Raw genomic sequence first — 19,930 nt, forward strand, 5'->3', positions numbered from 1 at the left:
TAATGAGTTTTATTGTAGTCAGAAAGGGAAAACATAAATATGTTAACATGCTAACAAAGGACAGAGGAAGATTTAATTGACAACATCAGTCTTTCAAGCATCAGAGGGGCAAGGGTGAGAATAAGCAATTAAGATATACCCTGGAAGTAGTGATGGGTAATTGATGTTTCCTGGACAAGTTGAGGCAGAATACACATGGTTGTGAGGGGTTATTATGTGTAAACTCAAATTATGCTGAGTGTGCTGTCTCTTAAATCTCCAGTATACAGAGATATTTTATGGGTATCTCATTGCCACAGTCTGAATATTTGGTGTGGTTGATGTCAAGAATATTCAGAGCAGTCTAGATTTTTTGAAAGCCTGCCTTTGTACATCCCTTTTTACATCATCCATTCTCTGATACTTTTTTAACAAAGTTATTAGTGTCATGTCTATACATTTGTCCAACTACCAGAGTTTAGGTGGTCCACTGATGTGGGCTAGAAAACATTATGGAACAATATATATTGTTCCATAGTTCAGGTTGCTGTTGAGTCTCCATTAGAAATCCAACTTTGTCTCTCCCTCTAAAATCCACATATATTGTCATACCAACTTCAAATTGGAAGGTTGGATTAGGCAGCAAAGTCGAATTTATCTCCAAAACTTAATGCAATTTGGACAACGGATTCTGAAATTAGGATACACTAAAAGTAAGTGTTCATTTGAGTTTTAAAAGCTATTTCATTTTCACTTTACAGCTAATTAAATAGACAGGGAAAAAAAAGGAGATAAAATTTAATTTACTGTACTCCATAGCTCAGATCCAGTGCTCGTGCCCAACATTTAATTGATAAAAGGTCAATTTCAGCCTGTCTAGAAGCACATGTACACCTTTGAACTTAGATAGATCCTGTGTGAGTAGAAGAGCATTTAAGTCCTGGTACAAACGCCACTGTACCTACATCAGCTTATTTGCAAAACCAGCCAACATACAGTACTTGCACCTTTTGGTGCGCGACACTACTGAAAAAGCAAGCTGATCTGGTGGTATTAGCATTACCTTCAAACTTGGCAACCAATTTAGACCTGTGTGACACATTCTACAGGAAATTTTCACAAATCTCCAGGCTCCTACAGGTGTTTTGATTGATGATAGGCTGTAATGATTTAAACAGCATCTGCATATGTGCCAGTGATCTTTGAAATATATCCCCATCCCTGCACACACATCTCCACAGATGTTACATTGTAAAGTATGTAATTATTTTACTGGCTGTGTTTCCAAAACATAAAAGATAAAGTTATAACCCTTGCATTAAACTAGTTAGTATCTGGCTTAACATTTTTCTTTACAGTTTTCAAGGTGAAAGACAAAGCAGTTGTTCATATGATAACTGCATTTATATTATCCTATAATTCCATTGTGGCAATTTAATATTTACTACCTGTGCCCCCACCTGGGAACTGTGCTGCACTGTGTTTCCAGTTCATTCCAAACTGTGCCATTTTAGTTTGGTGCCATTTGCTGAAGTGCTCTGAATTACTATAGCATTTCATCAGCAGTCGGACCAGACATGCTCACCTTCTGAGCTGATTGCGTTCAATAAAAACTTCTAACTGTGCTGGTTTAATGATTTGTCTGCTATAGTAAGGACCCCATCCTGCTCTGATTGCTTCATTAGGTTTGCAGGTGAGAGCAGAATTTGGCCCTAAATATACAGAAGACGTCTTGGAAAGAGAAGCTGTCAGTTCCAGCTCGGCCTCCATATTGGCAGACTTGTCAAGGAGCTGCTCCGCAGACATTCTGCTCCTGTCATTTCTCAGCAGATCAACTAACTCACAACCAAGAAGAGTATAACCTCTGCCACCACTGGGACATACTAATTAAATATTGAGTAAACACACGTTTAATTTTCTGACTTCAGTGAGATTGCATGGCTGTAAATGAGAACACAATTTGGACCTACAAACTCAAAAGGAGTCCTGGGCAGTGGAGCTGTCAACTCTGTTTTCGCCTAAATATTGGCTGAGTTGTCCAGGTTCTATTCATCATCTGTTCTTCTCCCGTCACAACTCAGCCATACAGTTCATTCACAGCCAAATATTGTCTAACTTCTGCCTCTGCTGTGCAATAGTAATTTAAATATCAAGTAACGATTATGTTGCTGTCGTCCGTGGGGTTCCATGAGTGTAAATGAGAACAGACTATGTCCCATGATGTGAACTGTCAACATGAAAATCTCCAGGTTCACTTGACTCGTAAGTAGAATCCCACACTCCGCTTTAAAACAAGAAAGGACACCAAAGGGAGTGAATGTAATTGTTTTCTTCAAGGGATTCAGCTGTGCTCTATCTTCACACGAGCGATGTAGCTATCGGTGGAAAGAAAAAGTCTGATTAGTCCATAAACTCTCATACTTGTCTAAAGATAACTGCCTTTTCTCTGCTTGTTTTTCAAAGCCAGGCAGGATTTTTAACTTAGAGTTTTAGTCTAACTGTATCAAAATTGGCATAAAACAGCAGGATGTTTGGGAGGAATATGGAGAAACAGCAGCATAGCGAAAGGAAATCAAAACTTTAATGGGCCAAGTCTGTTCTTCAGATAAGTAATATGTTACAGTGCTGTTCTTACTAATTTTGAACCAGATACTCAGCCCCACTCTGCTCTGTTTGCAACTTTCAGGAAGCCTAAATGGAGTAAAAGCCTTCCACGAGTCGCCTGCTGGAAATACCTTTGGTACAGTGGAGTCCCCTGCAGGCATAGAGCTGGTATAGCTGGCTCCCATGCCTCCCTCCTCTCAGCCTCCTGGCAGGGTCATGATGGGGAAAGGGCTGCAAGGGGTGGTGAAATGTATGCTGGGAGAGTGCTCTGATGAAGTTTGGTATGTTGGTTCTAAGCTGTGAATTTAAAAACACAAATGATGTGTCCCTTTTCGAAGCACAAGGGTGTTCATGAAAATGTGCCCATTTGCACAACATTTTCTGCTTTCTTTCTTTTGTTTTTCCTCCCACACTCTCAGGTATATAGGGCGTGCACCAGATTCTACCATTTATTTCAGCCTTGCGCTAGTCTGTTTAGGCTTCTGAATGTCAAGTTGATGGATTTAGCTTCTTTCTCTATTGTTCTGCATAATGTTTCTCTAGGTAGCCCTCTTTTTCTCTTCCCAGGCGATGTTCCTATTATCACTTCAAGTGGAAGTCATGATGGTAGTATCCTTAAAGTGTATCCTAAATATGTCCATCATCCTCTTACCATGTTTGGTGCTTTAGGCTGGCTTGCTCTACTTAGAATTTCTGATGTTGAGAAACACTTTTCAGTGGACTCTGGTGATCTTCCGCAGGCATTTCCTTTGGAATGAGTTGAGCTTCTTATCCATTTCTGTTGTAGATTTCCATCACACTGCTCCATAAAAAAGAACAGACGCAATGCCTGTGTTAAAAAATTGCATTTTTGTAATAGTGCCAATCATGCGACTTTGACAAATATTTTCAAGTTTATGAAAGTTATTTGCTGCTTTAGATATTTGTGGCTTGACATCTAGCATGGTATCATCATCATTGTATATTTTACTCCCTAGATAAATAAATTGAGTTCCTACTTCTAGTGTTTCTCCGTCCACTCTGATGGATCACTTTGGATCACTCAGAGCCATATATTTTGTCTTTCCCTTGTTGATGAACAAGCCAACTTGCTTTGCAGTGTCTGCCAAAAGCTGGGTCTTTTTTCTTCCATTAAGTGATATGATGAACTATGTAGGACAATGTCATCAGCAAAAACAAGGTCATCCAATTTTCATCCAACAAAATTTTCTGCATAAGCAGAGTTTAGTGTGAAATTAATGTCAGTGCCTGCATTCACACTGATAGCTTGTAGACAGCTTTTCTGCAGTGCATTTACTCATTTTGGGTTGGGTTGGCAACGATAATATGGATTAAACCAAATAGTATTGGATTTGGTTCTCTGATTGGCAGAGTCTAACCTATGTGGTAAGAAGTGTCACTAGAAGCCATGTTGTCACTGGTTCTGAAATTGTCTAGTCTACTTAAATAGTCCCTATCACCATAATATGTGAGGCTTCTGTGCTTCTCTGTTGTGCTTGTACCATTTATACAAACCTAGGTTTTCTGGTACTTGTGTGAGCCCAAATCCTAGAAATACATGTTTTTAAACCACTGCCCAGGACCTGAGGGAACTGAGTAACTGGAGTTCACCTCTTAATTTAATCCCATATAAAAATTAGGATTGGAGGGAACCTACTTTTAGCCTCCTCTATTTGACACAACATATATTACCTTAAGACCTTGATCCTGCATGGTTTTGTGAAGAGTGAAGGAAGATGTTGCACACCCGTCCAGATAAGGTTAAGCATCAAGTGCAGTCCATTGTCCTGAGCAGTAGAAAATCTTAACTCCCTGCTCCCTTACTAGCAAATAAATGCAAAGGATTAAAAAGCAGCAGGGAATGGAAAGACCATGGAGGTGTCTGAACGGATTTGGGTTTAAAAGTGATTCTCATTAGGCTGTATGAGGTGTTAGCTAGGAGTTCGTCCTTTGAGTCTTGCTCTTGCTACTGGGTGAGAAAAGATGTTCCCATACTCTCTACACTTTTAAGATTTCAAAAAAATAATTCTGTCCCAATCTGGGATGAACAGCTGAAATCTCAAACTTTCATCAACTAAAAATCCCCAAAACATTTCCTATCAGCTTATTTTGTGTTGATTTTGACCTTTAAAAATGTGTAACATTTTCTAAACTATAAATTCAAGTACATTTCACAAAAAATGGAACACTTTTATTTAGAAAATATCAAAATGGGACATCTTGACAATTTCAAAACTTTTTTTTTCATGTATTTATTTATTTTAATTATTCATTTGACACAGGAAATTCGTCAAAACTGTCCCTGACCCACAAACAGTTTTGGATTAAAAAAATCAGCATTTTCCAATGAAAAAATGGTTGAAAAATTCCTGACTGGCTCTAGACTGGAAGTACCTTGACCGTTTGATAGTAGCATGGTTATTTATGTATGACAGAACTCTAATATGCACATATAGGTACAATACTCAACAACAAGATTTTATCCCTTATAGAATTCTCCTTAATCACATAATTGTACTGTACAATGTCCTAAGAGCAAGCACCTTCTGAATTTCCATCCTGTTGTACTTGTACCATTAATACTGCATGAGTATCTTTGTGAAGTGCTTGAGACCTGATTTCTGCCAGATATGAATTCACATGAAAGTGTTCATAACATGTCTGCTGTCATAGCTTATAGTTTTAATGGCATACTTGCACATTTTCTAACTATCTATGACAGCAAAAACAATTTCACGACAGAGCATTCAGGCAATTCAAAAGCTTATTTTCTAGCACAAACAGTTAAGCGAATCATTTGTATGCAATTAAAAGCAAATTCTATTCTACCAAATGTGCAAACGTGAGACTTCAGAAGAATTAGTAAGGGGAAAATAACAGGTTTCAGAGTAACAGCCGTGTTAGTCTGTATTCGCAAAAAGAAAAGGAGTACTTGTGGCAACTTAGAGACTAACCAATTTGTTTGAGCATAAGCTTTCGTGAGCTACAGCTCACTTCATCCGATTATGCTCAAATATGATTATGATTGAGCTTATGCTCAAATAAATTGGTTAGTCTCTAAGTTGCTGCAAGTACTCCTTTTCTTTTTAAGGGGAAAATAACATTATTTTAACTGCAGTTCCACTTCGGTACAAAATTGTGCTTCCAACATAGATTGTGATTTAAGATTACAGTTCTCTTATATTTTAATTTCTTATATTTCCTTTTCTTTGTTTCATTTACTTTTTTAAAATGAAATGGAGAAATACATGTTGGGTCCACATGACTGTTAACACGTTAAACACACGGGGTGAAATCCTGACCCCTTTGAAGTCAATGGCAAATCTCCCCTGACTTCAGTGGGGCTAGGATTTCACCTGTGAAGTAGGAATTATATTTTTAATGAAACAAGCTACAGTGATCATACTCTAGAAGTTGCTTTCAGCTTTAAAGATTAAATCAGTTTAAGATATTCCCTATATTTAAAATGGGGAAGTTCAATAAAGCCAATAATATCCCTCAAACTAGTAGGAACTTTTAAAGTGTGATCACAGCATCTAAATTAGAAAAAATATATTCATTTCTAGATACTGAAATGATTTTGGAGTCCAGTTTACCCCAAAACACTAGGACTGTTCTTTTAATTCCTTCAGAAATGCTTGCTTCTGTAGCTTTATCCTGATATGTAGGCTTGAACACTTTCTGTAATACATGAGAAGATTGCTGAGGTGAATTAAGGTTGTTTAGGATAACATAACGCATGAAGTCAAACATGCTATGGTGTTTGGAGTAGAATTTAGTGAATAATCTCATTTCATTTCATTTTGGGGTATTTTTTTTACCCTTTTCAAAATAAATCTCATTTCAAAATGAAAAATGAAACATTTATCTTCAAAAACACACATGTGAAATGTTTCAGGGTTTTTTTTTTTTTCAGTTTTTCATTTTCTTTTTTTCTCAGTCAAAACTATTCACCAAATTTTCCCTGAATCCATGAATAGCTTTGGTGGACTTGAAATTGCATTTTTCAGTGAATAAATGATTCATCTGATGAATTTCTCCCCATTCTAGTTTGTTAATAACTCAACCTATCCAGCTAGGTAGGTTGAGTTACAAACAAAGAGAAATCGAGCTAGGAATGACCATTAAAATTAAATAAAAAGGAAAAAAAAAGACAGAGACCACATCGCCACTTGGGATAAATCTGTGCCACTCCATTGAGGTCAATGCAGTTACACTGATTCATAGCAACTTAGGATCTCCCAATATCAAATAACAATTGCGTTGGTGGAGGAGCAGCTGGTGATAACTTAACATATATTAAAATAAGGAACAGGACTATGACTGTCATCACCCTGGCTGGTTGGCTTAGATGTTTTATTCTTTTTGCTCCATCCTTGATCTTTTTTGTTTTGCTTTATTCCCTTTTAGAATGTAAGTTTTGAGGGGGGCAGGAACTGTGTCTCTATATTTGTACAATGTCTAGCACAATGGGGTACAAATCCTGACTGGGGCCTTCTACCGCATTACAAATATAACAATATTCAGAGCACAAGGAACTCTTTCTATTAATTTTCCTGGAGTTCATGTTTGTCAGGATATATTGTTCAAATCCGACATATTCCTTTACAGCTACATGGCTGATAGAAAACTGAAATTTCAAGAAATGAACTCTAGAGAAATTCTCTGTTGGTTTATCTCTGTTATCATTAATATGATGAAGTCAGCTTAACAGAATGATTGAGTTCAAAAATGCAATATGCGTTTTCCCATAAATAGAATTGGTTTTTAACAATAGCCCATAGGATTAGATTTTCAGCTGAGACTTGAATGAAAACACAGTCTAATTACCTGGGTTGCCAGCTTGATATAGTCCAATCTCAGGTAACAAAATCTCACAAATTAATGATAGTTCAGAGTACTGGGTTTATATTTACCCTTTTAGTCTGAACGAAGCACGAAAAGCAGTGGTGTCAATAATGTAATATGGTTCACCCAGATCTACTTTTGAAATTTACCTATGTTTGCTGCAGTATGCCAGTCAATAAAATCTTTCCAGGAATGTTCATCGAAAGATTGTTGTGTTGACAAATAAAATCTGGTAATGCACATTGACAAATCATTTTTCTGTTTAAGGTCGTGCAATTAAGGTTGCTTTTTCCCATTAAATTCCTCTCTTTTCAGAAACCAGCAAGGAAAGCCCTGCCGATTCAAACTTTAATTATTTAAATGCTTATAAAATATACAGGCTGTGAGGTCTGGATGAGCAAATAAAATGTGAGATTGCTGAGGCTAGTTATTGCAAAACTCTTAAATATGTAGTATAACTATTAGCTAACTTTGCGGAGCAACCTCAAAAAGGTCAGAAATGATGTATGGCGGGGTCAGTACTAAGGAATCATCAGATAATCTCCCTACTTATATATATATAGTGTTGAACACCATGGAATCGACATATTTTTACAAAACTCCAAATTGCTGCTTTTGTAAGTTAGACACTAACTTTCTGTAGCTACCAACTGAGGCAGGATTCAATCCAATGACCTTGGGTTGTTAAATATAGGGTGCCAAAAGCAAACCCTTGAGCTAGCCCATATTTCCCCAAAATGTAAATTAATCTGTGAATTAATGATGAACGATACTCAAAGGCCCAGGTTCCCAGCTGGTGTAAATCAACACAGCTCCTTTGAATCAAATGGAAATACACCTACTTACATCATTTTGGAATCTGGCCCTTTTTATAGCAGTTCTGGTCTGGATCAGAATCCAAGTGTCTGAATATTTTTTCAAGCCTATTCATTTCTCCCAGTCCTTGCCAACCAACTTCTCTCCTATTAAGTCTATATATCTTTCTACTGACCCTACCCATTGCTACTCCCACACTCCAGTCCATACTAAGGGTGGGTTAATTTGAACCGGAGAATATACAAGCTCCCCCAAGCAAGCCCCTACCAATTCACAACCAACCATTTAAAAAACGTTGGTTAAAGAATCCTTCTTCATATTTTTAATCTGAGATTGCAGGCATCACTGAAGGGGAAAAGGGAGGAAATGATCTTTCCCCTTCTTGCCTAACCTCCCATTTCAAGAGATGAATAGGCAACTTGGCAACCATCTATAAATATCTGGGAGAAGTTAATTAAAAGAAAATTGTAAGAGGGGAATTCTCTATTTCCTCTAGTCAGTGTAGATACAATGAGAAATATTGGCTCTCATACTAGGAAGCAATTTGATTAGTAATGGAACCGTACAAAAAACATTGAGACTTGTCCTGCCTTTGTGCTGGTTAAGAACTCTGCATTTGACTCAGGCTCACCAAAAGCTATAAGGAGATTCACCAAGTTTTGGGTGAGACTGGGCCAAGTTTCATGCAAACCTTGGCCAGACTTCATGAAATCCAACCTCACATACAAGTGCTGGGGAGAAAGAGAGAGAAGGTTTCAGTCAGACAGACTCCATGCAAATCTCTGCAAGACAATCATTACCTCAATATCTGTTTCAGGGGGCTTATACCCTACCTCAGTGTTGGTGTGGGGGTGAGCAGGGTTCGATAGCCAAGTATGGCAGAGCATATGCTCTGGGGGGCCTTACCACACCTAGAAGGTGTTGAGCTAGTGTCCAAGGTAGTAGGGAGTCCAACCGTACCTTTATTACTCTAGGGCAGGGGTCAGCAACCTATGGCACGCTTGCCAAAGGCAGCACGTGAGATGATTTTGAGTGGCACTCACGCTGCCCGGGTCCCAGTCACCAGTCCTGGGGGCTCTGCTGCCATCCTGGGGTCCCTGTCACCAGCCTGGAACTCTGCAGCCTCACCCAGCTGTGGCCCACTAGCCCCAGCTGGGGCAGTGAGGGGTGCAGACAGGGGCAAGAGGGGGCACAGCTCAGCACCCCCACCTTAAAAATTGTTCCAGCACCACTGTACTAGGATATTTTAAAGTCCTGATTTCCTGCTTACATTACTATCACGTTATGTGGAACAGCGCATTGCATCTGACGTTGTGCGTGTTGTCTGTCAAAATTTTTTTTCCACTGTGAGTTGAGGAGTACTTTGACAAAATGTTAGCTCCTAAGAAAGCAAAGTTAGATGTCCATTCATTTCAGCCTTCTTGGACAGGCACATTTGGATTTATTCTAAATAACGTGTTTGTGCGTGGTGTTTGTGCTTTCTGTTGTGAAAGTGTTGTTTGTTGCACATCAAGTGTTCAAAGACATTTTCAAACGAAGCACGAGAAAATCTTTCTTGACAAAGCAGACAAGACTGAATCAATCAAAAAGGCAGTAGCAGGATATGAGAAGCAAAGCAGTGTTTTTAAATGCTTAAGTGTAAGTAAAAATCAAGCCACAGAAGGAAGTTACAAGATTGCACAGTGCATTGCAAAAAACGGAAAGCCGTTTACAGATGGGGAATATATAAAAGAAGTTTTTCTCAGCAGTTCAGAGGTTTTGGTCAATGATTTGTCAAATAAAGATGTGTATCTAGAATAAAAGAATTGCCTGTCTCTGCCAGAACAGTTGAGAGACGCGTAAGCAAAATGGCAGAAAACATTAACGAAAAGCAGACGACTGCATTAAAAGACATAGCAGTGTTTAGCGTTGCAGTTGATGAGAGCGCGGATATAAATGACGTTCCACGTTTGGCAGTTGTTGTAAGATATTGTGCTTCTGATGAAATCCAAAAGGAACTTTGTTGCCAAAAACCCCTGCATGGCACAACAAAGGGAGAAGATATAGTGGAAACCTTTGTAAACCATTTTGAAGAACAAGGAGTTGACATCAGAAAAATATTTTGTGTGACAACAGATGGTGCTCCTGCCATGGTCGTAAAACAGAAGGGATTCGTAAAGTTACTTAAAGATCAAATTCCCGCCTGACAGTCAAATTTCACTGTATCATCCATCAAGAAAAACTGTTAGCTAAAATTTCTAATTCAGAGCTTAATAATGTGATCAATACAATGGTGCAAATTGTGAATGTCTTTGTTGCTCAATCTGCTTTGGCTGACAGACAGTTTCAGGCACTGCTAGAAGAGATGGACAGTGCATATAATGACATTCCATTTCACAGCAACATTTGGTGGCTAAGTCGTGGCAAGGCTTTGGTGCGCTTTGTGAACTTTTGTGATGCAATCAAGACCTTTTTGTCAAAAAAAGGACAAAACTACCCCAAACAGGATGATGACAAATGGCTGTGTAAGCTCATGTTTCTAACTGACATCACCGCTCACCTAAACGAACTCAATCTCCGCCTCCAGGGTGCAGGGCAAACGGTTCTGGATCTTTATGAAACCTGGAAGGCATTTGTTGTAAAACTAGCAGTTTTTTCTCGGGATATTCAAACTTCAACTTTCTACTACTTCCAACACATAAAAGAGCTATTGACACGTTGACCTGTAAGTATTGATGAGGTTGGAATGTACATGCGAGAACTGGAATCAGAATTTTCTGACAGATTTCAATATTTCCAGTGATTTTGCCCAATGCTTTCTTTTCTAATTAAACCTGAAAAGTTCAACGAAAGCAACTTGGATTTCTCTGTATTTCAGTGGATGGGTGTTGAAGATTTTGAAATGCAGCTCATTCAGTTGAAAAGCTCAGAATTGTGGGCATCAAAGTTTGGAGATCTGCGGAGTGCACTTAAAGCTACGGAGAGAGATCATGGGGCCTCTATTTTGACCTGCTGGACATCCCTGCCAGTGAAATTTAACTGTTTGAAGAAAATTGCATTTACAATGCTTTCAGCATTTGGATCCACATACCTGTGTGAACAGGTATTTTCACACATGAAATCTGTCCTCTGTCCCTCTCGAAGCTGGTTAACAACTGATCACTCAGAAGCCTGTGTGCAGCTTAAAGTATCCAAGTACGTGCCAGAAATTGGAAAACTCAGCAAGGAACTAAACTGATAAAATCTGCATTTTAATTTAATTTTAAATGAAGCTTCTTAAACATTTTAAAAACCTTATTTACTTTACATACAACAATCGTTTAGTTATATATTACAGAGAGAGACCTTCTAAAAATGTTAAAATGTATTACTGGCATGCAAAACCTTATATTAGAGTGAATAAATGAAGACTTGGCACACCACTTCTGAAAGGTTGCCGACCCCTGCTCTAGGGCAACCTGGCCAAAGTGGAGGGGGTACCACAGCTACAGGGCACAAGGACTGGCACCCCGAATGCACTGCTGCAAAATTCTTCTGCCAAACAACCACACAAAGTAGAATAAACCGGGAAACTGAGCACAGACTCGTGCATTGACCTGACCAATGCTCACAACCTGGGGTAGCACAGGACAAAAAACGGAGAATGGCTAAAAGAATAGTCCAACTATTTGTTGCAAGTCACAACACAAGAAAACAATCATCTGATCCATACAGTGATACTTAAATTGAAGTCACAAAATCAGTAAAAGCGGATGTCATCGGGATATGTGAAACAAGAAGAACAAAAGACCTCATTGCACAATGGAAAAGTGGAGAGCAAGTATTCCTAGGAAGATCATTCAACAATAGAGCAAGGACTGGTGGCATTGAATTCATTGTCAGGTAAGAAACAATCCCAAGGAAAGTCAGCTGCGATGTCATATCACCCCGGATAGCAGTTCTCAGGCTTCAGATAAAACAAGGGAGAACAATTAAAATTATCCAGTTGTATGCTCCCACGCAGGAAGTGGAAGATGAAGAAATGGAACATTTCTACAAAGAACTGCAGGAGACAATGCAGAAAAGATCGACTTACATCATCATCCAAGGGGACTTCAGTGCAATAGTATGTGGAAAGGAGAATGAAAATGAAAAGTATGTGGAAAAATTCAGTAAAGGTGTAAGAAATGATCACAGAGCATGTCTGGTTGCATTCACAGAGGCAAACCATCTCCACATAATGGATACAATATTTCAAAAAGAACAACATCGGCAGTGGACGTGGAAAAGCCTGGATGGAGTCACACTGAATCAGATTAACTATGTATTGACGGATACCAGAAGAATCTTCAATGATGTAGCGATAATAGGAGAACAAATCATTTGCACAGGCTCAGACCATCGTATGTTGCACTCAAAACTATACGTTGACAATGCCTATGAAGACCAAGTCACGAGAAGCCAGAAACCGAAGTGAATATGATACCTCAATAAGGAGGTATTTGCAGAGGAAGTGAATGAAATGGACCTCAAGTAGGTCAACAATGATGTCAAAGAGGACTACGAAGAGTTTATCTCACAAATAATCTCAGCAGCTAAGAAGGCAAAGACATTGAAAATGCTGTGATGCAAGCAGAGGATCAGCGAGGAAACTGTGAATCTGTTGGCGAGGAGGGCACAAATGAAATTAGAAGGAAAAATGGGTGAAGAATACAGAACATTGTGCAAAGAAATTTGCGTGAAGATCAAAGAAGACTACGAAGACTTTAGAAAGAAGAAATTGAGAGAGGCAGCTGAAAAGAACAAGAGTCTGAAGAATGTAGAAAGAGATGTTAGGCTGAAACAGGTTATCCAGGCAGCTCTGAAAGATGAGTATGGTGAAAGGACATCGTAAAGGAGCAAGGTGAATGAAATATGTACAAAATTCTACAATGATCTCTGCTCCTCGCATGGCAATGTCCAGTGTACACCATCTAGGCAGCAGACTACAGAAGAAGTTCCCAAGGAAATTTGGGAAGAAATTGAATATGCAGTTCTTAACATAAAGAGAGGGAAGAGCCCGGGCATGGATGATATTTGGCTGGAATATCTCAAAGCAGGGGAAGATACTCTCTTCAAAGCATTGGCACAATGGTTCACCATCTACAGCAATAGAAAGCATGTTCCAGATGCATGGAAGAAATTGAAAACAATACTATTGATGAAGAAAGGTGATCCAGAAGAATTGAGGAACAACTGTCCAATCACAATCCTCTCACAAGTGTATAAGGTCTTCACCCCCGTCATACTCAATCAGATTAAGAAGGATCTTGAAATGTATGAAAGTAAAGAACAAGCTGGTTTCCACTGAGGGTATTCACCAATTGACCATGCCCACTCAGTAATCGAGGAGGTCAACAAATATATTTATCTGGGTCAGCAGCTGAACAGAGACAACTCATTCGAAGGGGAATGCAATAGGAGAAGAAAGGCAGGGTGGGCAAGTTTCAACAAAATAAGGATGACTCTAACAGATGATGAACTGTCCATGAAGAAAAGAAAAGAAAAGAACTGTTTATCTCCATTGTTCTGCCAGCAATGATATATGGAGTGGAAAGCTGGTCAACAATGAAAGTGGAGGAAGAAAAAATTGCTGTCACCCAGAGAGCAATGGAAAGGCAAATGTGCAAGATATCACTCCATGATCATATACCGAATGAGGAGATCAGAAGGTGTACAGAGGTGACAGATGTAGTGCAGGCGATGTATGACACAAAGCAGAGATCGGCGGGTCATGTAGTCTGCAGGCAAAACAACGGGTGGGCAACCCGCATCAGTGACTGGATCCCCAGAGATCACAAGTGACCATTGGGCAGACCGATAACGTGCTGGACTGAGCCCACGACAAAACTCTTTGGCTTGTAACAAAACAGAATGATGTGGTGTCGACTTGCGTTCGTGGAGGGATGGAAAAGGACAAGTCGGACAAAGGTGACAAAGGTTATACAATGCCCTGGCTGAAGGACCATCCAATAGATTTTTCCAACTTCTAACTTGTATGGTCCTGTGATATGAGGTTGTTACTGGGGTTTGCTTTTAGATTTTATGGCTATTTGAACCAAAAATTCAAAGTGAAGCTCAAGGAGTAAAGACCCAGAAGAAACCCACACCAAACAACAACAAAAAACCTTGAACAAGGGCTACTTGAAGCCATTGCTAACTGACTCCACAACGTTTTACTCAGATCTACTAAATAATAGAAAATATGTAAGTGTAATGATAAGATGAGTGGCTGCAATAACTTTATAGCACTTCGTGTTTGTAACTTTGTACATGCTGTTTCTTAGGAATGTAAGCTTTCAGTGGCAGAGACATGTTATTTGTTTGGCTTAGGTACCTGATTACACAGTGCCATGAATACTGAATATGCCTTATAAAATTATAAAGTTACCAATTCCACACCTTCCTTCATCTATCATTGCATGTAATCAAGGTAAATGATGGGATTGTATAAGAACCAATGAATGCTAAATCACAGTGATGCGGAAGATAAACTAAATTACCCTAGAGATTATCCCAGCTCTACTATCTAACGTCTGTGGATAGTGAGTGTCAGCAGAGACCAAATAAAACCTATTGTGACAGTTCAATATGTTCAAAATTAGACAAAAACAGTGAGCTGAAATCTGCTGTTTGCTACCCCAGTGCCACCTCATTAAAGTCAGTAGAATATTGGGGGTGTAAATAGCAGCAAACAGATGGATCACACCCCAGTCCCTCACCTGTGGAAAAACCAGCTGGAGGGAGTCTTAGGGGAAGCAACTAGAGGAGTTTTAGTTGTTGGTTGGTTGTCACTATAGAGGTTGCCTACTTGCCTGACTTCTGAACCCTGCCTGTTCCTGTCCTCTTTGTTCCAGACCCCTGTCTGTTCCTGGTTCCTGCTTTCCAGTCTTGCTCCAGGTCCCTGTTCCTACACCCTATTCCTGACCACAGGCTTTGACCTCTGGCTAAGCATGTGACTCTGACCCCAGCTCTGGTTCCAGACTCCTGATTCTAACCATGAGGCATGACTGCTCACACTCTGGTTCCTAGGAAGTCCTAGTCTGTGGAAGTCTGCTGAGCAGTTCCTGGAGACATGGTGCCTTAGTGGGATGGTGCCTTCTCTATGGCTCTTGTGGGGAAGCAGGGGCTCTTAAAAGTTTTCCCCAGAAGAAAGTTGCTTCCAGTGCTTGTGGGAGGAGATCTGTGGTGGTGGTGGTGGTGGTGGGTTATAGTTTGGCTCTTGGGGCAAAGGTACCTATGGTGGGAGCAGATAACGGTGTTCCCAAGTGTGGTGATGTCATGAGACATTCTGTCTACACATTCTGTCTACAACATTCGAGGATGGTCTAGATAATACTTAGTCCTGCCTTGAGTGCAGGGGACTGGACTAGATGACCTCTCGAGGTCCCTTCCAGTCCTATGATTCTATGATTCATATGCCTCAGGGTAGCTGGGGGAGCGTGATCCCTACCACTGCTTACTACTTCTTTTTTAAAGTAGTGGGCATTGCTCCCAATATAGGCTGCCTAACTTAACAGGCTTGGAGGGTGGGTGGGGCTATTGTCACCCCTCTCCGTCCTTCCCCTGCTCTCCCCCCCCCCCAGCTCTGCTGTGCACACTGACTAACCCAAAGCCTGGCACCTCAGGGATCTCTAGGAATAGATTAAGGCCAGCTCTACACTACAAAGTTTTGGTGGCATAGCTATGTCGGACAAGGGTGTAAAAAACCCACATCTTCTAGTCAACATAGCTCTACTGGCAACCTCCCCGGTGTAGATGCAGCTATGCTGACAGAGTGCTTTTGTCAGCACAGCTAATGTCATTCAGGAGGTGATGTTATTATGCAGACAGAAAAACTCCTGTTTCTATAAGCTGTGTCTACGCAGGGGGCTCTGCTGATACAGTTATACCCGCAAAACATTTGTAGTGTAGAAAAGGCCTAAGTCTGGTTCTTTTGTGTGTTGAAGGGATCAGGGAGGGGCCTGTCTGTACACTTCTTTCCCTTCACCCTAGCTCATCCATGTTATTATGAGATTATACAGTTGCTGAACAATTTACAAACTTCTTATGAGCCTCTTCCCTTTAGGTGAAGATCAATAGTGCTGATGCGGTGAGACTAATAGTTTGCCTTTTGCTGAAGCATTTTATATTTTAGTCTATAACTGTGAGATGGTGTATTGCCTGAATGGGCTCAAGAGTTAATGTCATGTCAGCTGGAAGACTTATGTACCTGGGTCTGATAGATCTTTATTCTTTGGAGCAAGGTAGGTAACTAAACTTTTGGAAGATGGCACCCTCATGCACTGTGACATGGTCCACACACTATTTCCTTTTTTAAAATCATACTTTATTATAAAAGCTGCTTATTGTTAATCAGTATACATTATTTCCAATAAGGACTAGGTATTACGCACTATCAGTACAGGCTGGGATGTCATCTTAGGAGCTTCATGTCCAAATCTTGCACCATTAATGAGGATGTTTTAGTCTTAGTGAGTTGTGTCAGAGAATCCTTATACTAAGTAGTCAAAGCAGGTTCTACAAAGACCACTAGACATGCATAAGTAACACTCATCCAGAGACTCCAAGCTGATTCTTTATTACAGTTTTATTCCAGGAATTCACATGGGCAAACTTGATGAATTTTTTTTCATGATCAGGAAATTTCTTTAGATGAACTCTAGCTTCACTGAAGTGAATGGAGTTTTGCTATTTCACCTTTTGTGCCCAAAGGGACTTCACTGTGAACAAACCAAAAGTAGCTTCCAAAATGGTCTCTTATCAGACATGTGTTCTTATAGAGCAATTTAAAAGAAAGTCATCTTTCTACAGTCATATTTCCTATGAAGTTACAGTGAAAAATTGATAAGGTAGATGCATTGCACATTTGTATTCCATTTAATGGATTGATAATTTTGAAATACAAAGGTAAACAACATAAACATATGTTACATATTAACACATTCACTGAAATAAATAGCAAATCAACTTTCTTAAATGTCTCAGGGAAAAGATCAGAGAACAACACTTTAAGAGTACAATATTACAAGATATTTGCTAATGCAAATTAGTAAAACCACCACACAGCTGTTAAATTTTGTGTAATCAAATCATTGACATACAGAACTCTGTCCATCTGGTAAGAGGATTCTACATCCCTATTGAAAGAATGACAATACATTTGAACCACTCTATTAAACAATGCTTGCCCTCAAAGTATAAACAAGCTGTTCAATCAATGTCAGAACAGATGTTCATTTGATTATAAACAATCACTTTTCCATATATTTATAACATTCCCCTATATACTTTAAATCTCAGAGAAGACTGAATGATTACAACATTACTGTGAGGACAAATATAAAGTGCCTGATTCTCCTCTTAAACAGTTATTTTACACCCTGGAATGCCACTAACTTTAAATGAGTGATTTCTAACTTCCACTGGTGTATGCAAGAGGAAAATCAGGCTCAAAATAAATGTAAAGTTTCATGAAGAAGCATTTAAAATCAGGGAATGCCAGTGTGTATACATCATGCTTAACTCTTTAATTACACAATCATAGCCCACTGCCACACACATAGGACCACTGCCTCAGCCAGTGCACAGTTTGGAAAATGTAAATTATGTAAACAGTATAACCCCTGAACATAGAGGGTCAGTTGTGGAATTCAGCTAGTGGGGCATGGCAGGAGCAGTGCCAAGTTGCATCACTTCAGGGAAAGCTCTGGGAGGTACTTTACCCCAGCAGGTATAATCCTTCCATGTGATCCTCACTGTGGTGGGGTGTACCAACCCCACACTGGAGAGGCGAGGGTTAGAATAATAGAGTCATAGGGTTAGAAGGCACCAGAAGGGTCATATAGTCTTACTCCTTGCCAAGATGCAGGATTTGTTGTGTCTAAACCATCCAAGACAGATGGATCCAGCCTCCTTTTGAAAACCTCCAGTGAAGAAGCTTCCACAACCTCCCGAGGCGTCTGTTCCATTGTCCTACTGTTCTTACAGTTAGAAAGCTTTTCCTGTGATTTAATCTAAATCTGCTATGCTGTAGTTTGAACCCATTGCCTCTTGTTCTGCCCTCTGTGGCAAGAGAGAGAACAACTTTTCTCCATCTTTTTTATGACAACCTTTCAAGTATCTGAAGGCCACTATCATCCCAACTTAATCTCCTCTTTTCCAAACTAAACATACCCAGTTCCTTCAACCTTTGCTCATATGGCTTATGTTCAATCCCTTTGATTATCTTTGTCTCTCACCTCTGGATCCTTTCTAGTTTCTCTGCATCCTTTTTGCACATTGGTGAACAAAACTGGACACAATACTGCAGCTGAGCCTAACCAGTGCCGAGCAGAGCAGTACTGTCACCTCCCGTAACTGGCAAGCTATGCCTCTGTTAATGCAGCCCAAAATTGCATTTGTTTTTTTTTCAACAGCATCGCATGGTCTCATGTTGAGATTGTGATCCACCACAGCTCCCAGATCCTTTTTAGCAGTGCTGCTGCCAAGCCAGTTTCCCCACATTCTGTATTCATGCACTTGGTTTTTCATCCCTAAGTGTAGCACCTTACATTTGTCTGTGTTGAATTTCATTTTGTTGTCTCTAGCCCAGTTCTCCAATTTATCAAGATCTTTCTGAATTTTAGCTCTAGCCTCAAAAGTATTGGCAAGCCCCCATCAGCTTTGTGTCATCTGCAGTTTGATCAGTATGTTCTCTATACCTACATCCGGGTCATTAATAACAATGTTATACAATACTGGACCTAGAACAGATCTCTGTGGAATCCCACTTGAGACCTCCCTCCAATCTGACCTCATTCCATTAATGGCTACTCTTTCTTTGGGGTTGTTTAACCATGTATGTGTTCACTTAATGGTGGTTCTGTCCAGCCTGCATTTCTCCAGCTTTCTTCTCAGAGTGTCATGTGAGCCTGTGGCAAAACCTTGCTGAATTCCAGGTATATTATATCCCCTGCATTCCCCCTATTCACCAAATCAGGTACCCTGTCAGAGAAGGAAATCAGGCTGGTTTGGCATGATTTGTTCTTGGTAAATCCATACTGGCTGGTAGTGATTACCCCTTCCTCCTGCAGGTATTCACAAACTGAATGTTTTGTGCACTGCTCTAGTAGCTTCCTAGGTATCGAAGTAAGACTGACTGATCAATAGTTCCCTGTTAATGAACTGCTCTGTGTCCAAGATGCCATCACCCATCACTCTTGCTGGGCAGGCTTCCAGTGAATGGAGCATTCAGAAGGGAGCAGCCCAACTCAGTCTAGGCTGGCTGAGAAGGAGAGTGGCTGTGTGCAGCAGCCTCCTGCTGGGAAGCCACTGGGACTCCAAGCTGCCAGGGCTGCACCATGGGCAGCCAGTCAACTACAGGAACAGAAGGGGATGACTTGCTGTTGCCAGTGGAGGAGCTGCCAGGGATGAAGCAGAGGGAACTTGAGAGGGATCCCACATCCAACCCTGGAAACAACACCAGAGGACTGGGACAAGACAAGGAAGCGACTCAGGGAATGAGCCTGGGGGTATTGGGATCTGAACCCTGTGTCAGGGTACTTGGTTTTGAAGGGCCCTGGCTCAGAACCTGGTGGGGTAGGATGGGCATGGGTTCCCCTCACCTCCGCACTCTCACCATTGGGTAATACTATCTCCATGATATTGCCACTAGGTGAAGCGGCCCCTTGGATTCTTGCTAGGG

General features: G+C 40.2%; 1 pseudogene; it reads left to right on the forward strand.

Moving 5' to 3' along the window:
• The first annotated feature begins 10,516 nt into the window (after nucleotides 1-10,516).
• LOC114019050 lies at nucleotides 10,517-13,786 on the forward strand (annotated as a pseudogene).
• Nucleotides 13,787-19,930: the final 6,144 nt, after the last annotated feature.

This window comes from Chelonia mydas, chromosome 3 (assembly GCF_015237465.2).
Source record: "Chelonia mydas isolate rCheMyd1 chromosome 3, rCheMyd1.pri.v2, whole genome shotgun sequence".
Lineage (NCBI taxonomy): Eukaryota > Metazoa > Chordata > Testudines > Cheloniidae > Chelonia > Chelonia mydas.